This window comes from Marmota flaviventris, chromosome 5, assembly GCF_047511675.1.
Source record: "Marmota flaviventris isolate mMarFla1 chromosome 5, mMarFla1.hap1, whole genome shotgun sequence".
NCBI classification, from domain to species: Eukaryota; Metazoa; Chordata; class Mammalia; order Rodentia; family Sciuridae; genus Marmota; species Marmota flaviventris.
In genome coordinates this window covers 110758938-110764965 of record NC_092502.1, presented here as the reverse complement: position 1 = coordinate 110764965, position 6028 = coordinate 110758938, and the positions used below count along the sequence as shown (strand labels likewise).

Here is a 6028-nt window from a genome sequence, read left to right as displayed (position 1 = left end):
AAGTTTTCTGAGAAGTCTCCACACTCTGTGTGGTTTTATTGTTTGCTTTACTTGAATTCCTGTTTTCACTGTACACGTTCTTAAAAATATTTTCACCAATCAGAAAAAAAGAAACAAACCGGAAAATCATTGAAAACTCACAGGCTATGACATTCGGGTGATTGGCCTTTTCCCCATGCCCCAATATTTACAAAATTCAAAGTCAAGGCCACTGTATTGGTTTCCTAGGGTGGACTTAACAAAGTACCACAAACTAAGTGGCTTAAAACAACAGAAGTTTGTTGTCTCAGTTCTGCAGGCCAGAAGTCTGAGTGAGGTCAAGGTGTACACAAAGCTATGCTCCCCCTAAAACCTGCAAGGTAATCCTTCCATGCCCTTTCTTGCCTCTGGCAGTCTTTAACATTACTTGGCTGGTAGATGCATCTCTCCAATTCTCCAATCTCATGTGGTCTTCTCCCAGTGTCTTTATAGCTGTCATTTTATAAGAACATCAGTTATATTGGATTAGAGGCCTTATCTTAACTGATTGCATCTACAAGGGTTTATATTTCCAAATAAAGTCACACTCTGAAGTAATAGAGACTTCGGCATACCTTTTTTTGAGGGGACACAGTTGAACCCATAATAGCCACTTTTGATAAGTTGTGGGATTCAGAAGAAAAAAATACTTCCCTGTCATTTTTTTCCCCTTCTATCCAATTCTATCATGCATTTTAAATGGAAACAATATGAGGCTATATCAGTGTATCTAAAACTTGAAAATAGTATTCTTCACTCACCCAGTTATGGTTCATATATTTCATTGTGCCAGACGTTGTTTAAGTGATTTTTATTTTGTTTTGTGGTGTTGGTGATCAAAGCCAGGGCCTTGCACACTCTGGGCAAGCACTACCACTGAGCCACACCCCAGCCCCAGATGCTGTTTTAGCATTGAAAATGTAGTAATTAACAAAACAGAGATCTTAGGGCTGGGGTTGTGGCTCATGGTAGTGCTAGCCTAGCATGTGTGAGGCCCTGGGTTCAATCTTTAGCACCACATATAAACAAATAAAATAGAGGTCTATTGACAACCAAAAAAATATTAAAAGAAAAAAAAAATAGAGGAAAACAAAAAAAGAGATCTTAGCCAGGTGAGGTGGCACATGCCTGTAATCCCAGCAGCTTGGGAGGCTGAGGCAGGAGGATTGAGAGTTCAAAGCCAGCCTCAGCAAAAGCAAGGTGCTAAACAACTCAGTGAAACCCTGTCTCTGTTTCAAATATAAAATAGGGCTGGAGATGTGGCTCAGTGGTTGAGTGTCCCTGAGTTCAATCCCCAGTACCAAAAACGAAAAAACAGATCTTAAGGGTTGATAATGAAGTGAGTATTGTTGTTACGTGCATTTCTAGAAAGTTTGTGTAGCGATCCTAATGTTGAGATGCACCAAAGTTCAAAAGATACATAACATAGACCTGTGTGCAGTAGCAAGCACCTATAATCCCAGCTACCTGAGAAGTTGAGGTAGGAGGATTGCTTGAACCCAGGAGTTCCAGGCTAACCTGGGCAACGTAGCAAAATGCTATCTCAAAAATGTTTATACTATCATTGGGCTGGGGGATATAGAGAGTTTACCTAGCATGCATAAGACCTGGATTTGATCCCCAGCACTGGAAAGAAAAAAAATTGTACAAAAAGTTTTTTAAATAAAATCTAATGACTCTAAAAACTTGGAAAATAGAAAATAAAGATGTCTACCACTATGAATTCCACTCCCTGGTAATTTCCATACATATAATCATTTTTAAATTCTCTATTTATTGCTATCAGCTAGGTATGATGGTACATACTGGCAGTCTCAGCTACTTGATAGGCTGAGGCAAGAGGATTGCAAGTTCTATGCTAACCTCAGTCACTTAACAAGACCCTGTCTCAAAAAAGAAAATAAATTTGGGATGTAACTCAGAGTACCACTGGGTTCAGTCTCCAGTACCACCAAAAAAAAAATTATATATACACACACACACATACACACACATATATATGTAAATGACAAATTCTAAAATATGACAATATTTTGTCTGAACAAAAACCAGATGAGTGCATTCGACACAGTTCCTTTTTTGTAAAGCTTCAAAGTAGACAAAATTAAAGTGATTTGTCAGAATAGAGGCTACTTTAGGAGAGTAAGACTAAACTGGGAAGGGACATGAGGTTTGAAAATGTTTTGTGTGCAGCTCTAGATGGTAGTATCACCAATAATAGTCCATTTTGTATTTCTATAACAAAATACCTGAGGCTGGAACTTTATAAGTAAAGTGGTTTATTTAGCTCAAGGTTCTGGTGGCTGGAAAGTTCATCAGCATGGTACTGGGATCCTGATGAGATGCCCTCTGGTAGCCTCCCATCATAGTAGAGAAGTAGAAAGTGAGACCCATGTGAAAAGAGACTTAGCACATGGGGTGAACTCTTTTTATAGCAAGCTATTCTTACAAGAACTAAATCACTTGTGGAGATTAGCATTAATCCTTTCCAAGAGCAAAGCCCCATAACCCAACCACCTTGCTGTAGGCCCCATCTCTTAAAGGTTCTACCACCTCAACACTGCCACACTGAGTACACAAATTTTGCAGGGAAAAACCACACCAAACCATAGCCGTGAGTGTATTTATTCATTTATTTATTTATTTAGTGGTGCTGGGGATCGAACTGAAAGTATACATATTTAAATAGTTATTGAACGCTCGCTACCCTTGAGATGTGTACACTTTAGGTGTTTTACATATGTCTGTCATGTCTATTATATATTACTAAAAAAGTTATTTAAAAATCTAATCAGTGAGAATAAAATTTCTCTGAGATGAGTATTGGCTGGGAAGGGACATAAAGGAGATTTCTGGGTGTTGTACCTTGATTTGGTTGGTTAAACATGCATACATACATACGTAAAAAATCATAAAATGCTTAAAATGAGTGCCTTTACTATACACATATTATGCTTCAATTTTAACAATTATATCTTTTGAAGAAAAGTATGTTGCCAGTTTTAAAAACTTTAAGTAAATTTAGAAGCATAATCCTTTCGTAAATTGGGAACTGCCTGTAGTGTGTAGTGATCTTTGTAGAACAGTGACACAGTTATAGCAGGGGCAAAACAATCTTGCTCCTGTTGGTTTCTTGAGTCATGTTTGAAACTCAAGCCTGTGTGTGACCTTGAACCAAACCCCACAACCGGGATGGGAGATGATAACCATTCTTTTCCTCTGTCAGCAATTCTAAAACAGAAAGCCTGCAGATAAATGGACCTGTTTAAACACTTTTATTCTAACATTGCATTCATCCCTATGAATTCTCCCTGCGTACAGAGCATGAGGCTGAAGAATGGATGACAAGTGAGGAAAATGCTCTTTGTTGGCAATGTGGGAGAAATAGCAGCTCTTCCCTATTTAAAACCTGTTTGTGGGTTGGGGGTGTAACTCAGTGGTAGAGCACTTGCCTAGCATGTTCAAGCCCCTGGATTCAATCCCCAGTTCCACAAAAAACAAGCAAAGCAAAAAAAAAAAAAAAAAAAAAAAAACCAACTTCTTTGTGACCAGTAAACCTGCCAGTGTTGTTAATATTCAAGGGTACTCTGGGGATTGTTATTGCCCGAGGGCAAACCCAAATTAAACCATGGGAAAAAGCTATTCAGAACCACCACCCCATGTATTTGGAAGGTGCCTGCCAAGTGACTCAGCCACCCAGATGCAACAGGGTGGTAGAAATGGTCATTGCTATTCACATAAATAAGAAAACACTCTGCTGCTGTTACTTAATTGCTAGTGATATCCAGGATTTTATTAGAAACCCTCAGGTTTAAGGGTTTGAAAGTAGAGAACATGAAGAGATTACACATTACAAGAATGTTTGTAATCATTGATGTCGACATGGTGTATGTCCAGGAGTAATTCATGAGTCATTTTTGGAGTGTCTTTGTTTCCCTGCAGTTTATTTCTTGATTTTTATCTCTTCTTATGGTGAGAACTGAGGATCAAAGTGCCAAAATTCCTATCTTAGTGATGTTCCCACCAGCAACGTATAAGCATTCCAATTTCTCCACATCCTGGCCAGTATTTCTTTTTTCCTCTCTCCATCCTTCCCTCTATTTATCTCCTTTATAATAATAGCCATCCTAATAGATATTATTTGGTATCTCATTATGGTTTTTATTTGTATTTTTCTAATGATCAGAGATGTTGAGAATCTTTTCCTGTGTTTACTGGCTGTGTATCCATCTTCTCTGAAGAAATATTTATTCAAGTCCATTGAGCTGGATTGTTTGGTGGTTTTGTTTTATTTTGTTTTTAGTTGTAGATGGACACAATACCTTTACTTTATTTATTTATTTATAGTTGTAGATGGACAGGGTACATTTATTTATTTATTTCTATGTGGTACTAAGGATCAAACCCAGTGCCTCACATGTGCCAGTCTGGTGTTCTACCACTGAGCTACAACCCCAGCCCTATTTATTTATTTTTATGTGGTTCTAAGGATTGAACCCAGTGCCTCATATGTGCTAGACAAGTGCTCTATCACTGAGCTACAACCCCAGCCCCATTTGATGTAGTTTTGAACTTAGTTAAATTCATCTGTAACAATGGGGGAGAAAGGCTTTACCTCTTGTTGCTCCACAAAAAATTTGGGAGTCAGGTTGGCATGAAAATTAGGTTTATTCAAAGCCAACTTTGAAGAATACAGAAGAGACCTGTCTCTTCAAGTCTCCATCTTGTTGGGGGTGAGAAACAGGGGCGTTGAGGGTGGGCACAGGAGGATCAGGGAATGCAAAAAGCTTTCATAAGAGAAGAAGAGGCCCAGTAGGACAATAAGATAGAAAATATACCTATGAAGATTTAGTGAGCCAGAGAACACATTAGTCTCAGCTTCCTTGGCATCTGTCCTCAGCAGGAAGAAGTACAGGATGCAGAAAAGCAGTTATCCAGAAGTTGCTTTTCATTTCAAAGGGGGTCTGTTTCACATCTGTTTGGGATTTGATGCTGGAATTTACTTAGGTCAACAGATGTTATGGCTGGACTGCCGGTTGGACTGGCCAGATTAGTTAAGGACAGTTATTTTAGGTTATTTTAACAACAAAAAAAAAGAAAAGAAAAAGAAAGAAAGAAAAAGAAAGAAAAGAAGAAAAGAAAAAAGAGCCCAGTGTGCTGGCACATGCTTGTAGTACCAGCTACTCATTAGGCTGAGGCAGGAGGATCCCTGGATACCAGGGATGGGCAATACCAGCCTGGGCAACATACCAAAATCATGTCTCAAAAATAAATTAATGCTGACTCATAATGGCAATGTGGGGGAGCATGGGAGGAATGGAAGAACTTTAGAGCAAAGGAGAGGGAGGGGAAGGAAGGGGGAAGGGGATAAGAATGATAGTGGAATGAGTTAGACATCATTACCCTAAGAACATGTATGAAGACACGAATGGTGTGAACATATTTTGCATATAATCAGTAACTTAAAAAATTGTGCTCTATGGGGCTGGGAATGTGGCTCAAGCGTAGCGTGCTCACCTGGCATGCATGCGGCCCGGGTTCGATCCTCAGCACCACATACAAACAAAGATGTTGTGTCCACCGAAAATTAAAAAATAAATATTAAAAAAAAATTCTCTCTCTCTCTCTCTAAAAAAAAATTGTGCTCTATATGTGTAACATGAAATGAATTACATTCTGCCATCATGTATAACAAATTAGAATAAATAAATAATTTAATTTTTAAAATAAAATTAATAAATAAATTTTAAAAAACACAAAGGCATAAAAATCAAGCAACAAAAGTCAAGTCTTCTTTCAGGGCTGTTTTCTGAGTACCAGGCAACTACTCCTGCTGCTGGCCACCCTTCTGCAAGTCCAGGGTGGGAAAAGGAAGGGACTAGCTCCACAGACGGTTTTGGCTGTCTGGATGGGGAGCAGGGTGTGGAGTGTTCTGGTGAGTGATTTGGAGACCTACCAGGTCAAAAGATTCCAAAGAACATGAAATATAGAATATGTACTCAGTGAAAAT

At 38.6% G+C, this 6028-nt stretch overlaps 1 long non-coding RNA gene across 1 annotated transcript in view; it reads right to left on the bottom strand.

Moving 5' to 3' along the window:
• Positions 1-6028, bottom strand: part of LOC114105219 (uncharacterized) — a 40817-nt gene that overhangs the window by 11097 nt on the left and 23692 nt on the right. The gene's annotated exons all lie outside the window — the stretch shown is intronic.